The sequence below is a fragment of the Schistocerca nitens genome, chromosome 6, assembly GCF_023898315.1.
Source record: "Schistocerca nitens isolate TAMUIC-IGC-003100 chromosome 6, iqSchNite1.1, whole genome shotgun sequence".
NCBI lineage: Eukaryota > Metazoa > Arthropoda > Insecta > Orthoptera > Acrididae > Schistocerca > Schistocerca nitens.
Genome location: NC_064619.1, coordinates 178,049,093 through 178,052,606, shown reverse-complemented (window position 1 = coordinate 178,052,606; position 3,514 = coordinate 178,049,093).

Genomic DNA, 3,514 nt, shown 5'->3' with positions numbered 1-3,514 from the left:
ACCCACAAGCAAACTGCTGATAAGGAAGTGTTATGAGGGAAAGCATATCATTTGAGGGGCAGTGATCGAATGACTATGGAGAACTTGTTGTTGTGTTTTAGTGATTTATTTCGTGCAAATGGAAGGTTTCCAGCAACCCTGCTGATACAACATCACATACCGACAGGGGATAGTGCCATACTGCATAGCAAAGCAGCTGCAATGCTCAGTAGAAAATTTATTGAATAACTACTACAGGATGGGATCATAGAATCAAGTGATGGTTCCTGAAGTGCAAATATTGTCATGATAGCGGAAAAGTCAGCAGACAGGACGAAGAAATACAGATTTTGTTGTGACTACAGATATCTAAACACACGAACCATTTTGGATCTAATTCCAAACATCACAGAAACTTTGGATAATCTCGGTTAGTGTTGGTTCTTTACAACTATGGACCTCAGGAGTGCATATCATCAATTGGAGGTGGCACCTAAAGATAGGCCATAAACAACATTTTCCATCCCAGCAGGACATTTTCATTACAAACACTTGCCATTTGGACTAAAGAATGCACTGGCAACTTTTCAGCGATTGTTAGATGAGATACTGAGAGGATTAAAGCCAAAAACTTGTCTAGTCTATCTCAGTAACATAATTGTCCATTCAAAGTATTTACTGGAGCATGTGAGACCTTTAGAGGATTTCTTTAGTAGACTACGATTGGCAAGTTTAACATTGTGTAGACAAGTGTCATTTTGCGCAAACTCTAATAAACTATCTGGGGCGTGTGATTATTGAGCGTGGCATACAGACCGATCCTCATCATACAGATGCAGTTCAAAATTATCCAATGCCACAAACAACTAACAGGTACAGTCATTCATTGGCCTCTGTAATTATTATAGATGGGTCGTGAAAGACTTTGTGAAAATAGCCGAATCCCTTGAAGAAGCTACTGAAGAAATGAACAAAATTCCATTGGGTGAAAGAATGTCAGGAAGCATTTGAAAAATTGAAAGAAATTTAGTTTCATATCCAGTGTTGGTTTTTCCAGATTTCAAGAAAGAGTTTATCCTTTCATGTGATGCTTCAAATGAGACAGTCGGTTGTGTTTTGGGACAGATGATAGATGATCAGGAACATCCAGTAGTTTAAGCTTCAAGGCAGTTAAACAAGATGGAGCATAAATATTCAACAACGGAGAAAGAGATGTTAGCGGTCCATCTAAGGTATTACATATTTTCAGTGTTATCTGTATTGTAGGAAGTTTAAGGTCATGACAGATCATGCCTCATTGAAATGGTTGCTTGGTTTGGAAGAGCCATCTAATAGATTAACTTGGTGGGCACTTAAGCTAAGTGAATTTGAGTACGAAGTAATCCATAAACCAGGAAGATCACAGGAAAATGCAGATTCGTTAAGCCACAGGATAGCAGTGTTAAGTATGCTAGTGAAGAGTGTTGAAGAGTGGCAGCAGGCACAGCCAAGGAATAAGGAGTGCCAGGCATTTAAGTCACAGCCACATTTTGTTATGCACAAGGGTTTGTTGTGTAGAATGACAAGGTGTGAATCATGTGTGGTGGTCCCAAAGGGTTTTCAGACAGAGGTTTTGCAGCAAGCTCACAACCATATGCTGTTGGGTCATGATGGGCAACGTGCGATGGACAGACATGTAGCAGAACAGTTTTGGTGGAGGAACAGGAAGTGTGATGTTGAGCAGTACGTTAAGGACTGTGTGCCAGTGCAGAGCGCCAACATTACGCATCAGAAAGTGCTGTTGCAAAGGTTACCAGACGCATCCAGTCCATTTTCTGTATTGGGGCTGGATGTCGTTGGGCCTTTTGGTAATACACCTGCAGGAAATAGGTACATTCTCATGATCCTCAACCATTTTTCTCGATTTTTGGCAATGGTACTGATGCCGGACCAATTGGCTAGTACTGTACAACAGGCGTTAGTAAACAACTGGATATTGAAGTTTGGGGTGCCTGAGACCATAATTATGGACGAAGGTATGAATTTTGTCTTGGATTTAATGAACCACCTACACCACATGTTGCGTATGAGGAAGTTACAAATGAGCCCATTTCATCTGCAGACCAATGCAGAATGCGTGCACAAGACAACTGCAAAGATGTTGAGCTATTACGTAGGTTCCAGACAAGATGATTGGGACTCCTGTTTACCTTATGTGTGGTGTGCCTATAATTTGAAGCTTCATTCTACAACAGGCTTGTCACCATTTGAGGTGGTGTAAGCAGGAAAGTGCCATCTCCCTTTTTGACATTTTGATTCCTAAATTAGGACCGGGTGGTGAGTCATTGAGGAAGTTTGCCAGAAGAATTAGTGAAGTTTGGAGGAATGTGCAAAAGGCAAACACAAAGGCGCTAGAACCCCAGGAACAACCAAACAGATGCATGGGCAAATTGCCGCAATACCACATGTGGCAATGGTGGGTAATGGTCACGGTCCCTATACATCAAAAGTTAAAATGAAGAAATTTTTAACAAAATAACAGGGTCCATACCAGTTCATGGGAATGACCTCACCTGTCAATGAGAAGATGAAGTTCCCCACAAAAATGTCTGTTATACATATCATATATCTTAAAACAAAGATGCTGTAACTTACCAAACGAAAGCGTTCATCAGGAAAGAGGGAAGGAGAGGGAAAGACAAAAGGATCTGGGTTTTAAGGGAGAGGGTAAGGAGTCATTCCAACCCCGGGAGCGGATTTCCCCTAAGGTAAGTCTTAACAGACTTTGCTACAGAAGGTATGCTTCTACTAGAATTTTGTTAATGCATCCATTTTATGTAAAGGTCTGCGGCACACATGGTTGCTTCAGCCTGAGAAATCTGCAGTGGCAGAGCATTGTCTCACAGAGGGACATAGAATGCTGTATGACGAGACACAAATGGTATCCCCTGCATTTCGCTATTGGGACTGCGTTTTAAAAAAACCCATAGAGATTCGATTATCTGATAATCTTATTACTAGAGACAAGGGTTACCTTTTAAGTAAGACTTGGAACCGGTGTTATCAGACATTAAAGAACAATGGTCTGTGTTTCGATCGTCAGAATAATTTTTGATAGCGATATCTCGATTTCGTCTGTTTCCACCACTGGAGCGCTGTATGTTCACTTGCGCTAGAGGGCAGTTACGGCACCTTCTCGCGCACGTGTTGTGGGCCTTCTGTGGCCTATGTAGGGGCCGCTGCTTGCGCTGAGAAGTCAGTTCCGGCGAGATCGTGTACCAGCACTCTCACCTGAAGATGGCGGCCAGTTGGACCGCTGAAATCCAGCTGCACACCCGAGAAGAATATTATCAATTATTACGCCGAGAAAGCCTTCGTAGTCACAAAGGTCTGCTGACTTTATGAGATACAGCATTGTTGTTTTATTATTTAAATTAAATTGCTTCTTTTGTTAAGAATTATCTTAATTAAAAATGTTTTCCGGGAGTTTTCTTGTTACGTTTTACTTTAACTGATATTGCAAATTGTCTTCCATTCACTCTGTTTGTCTCTTCCT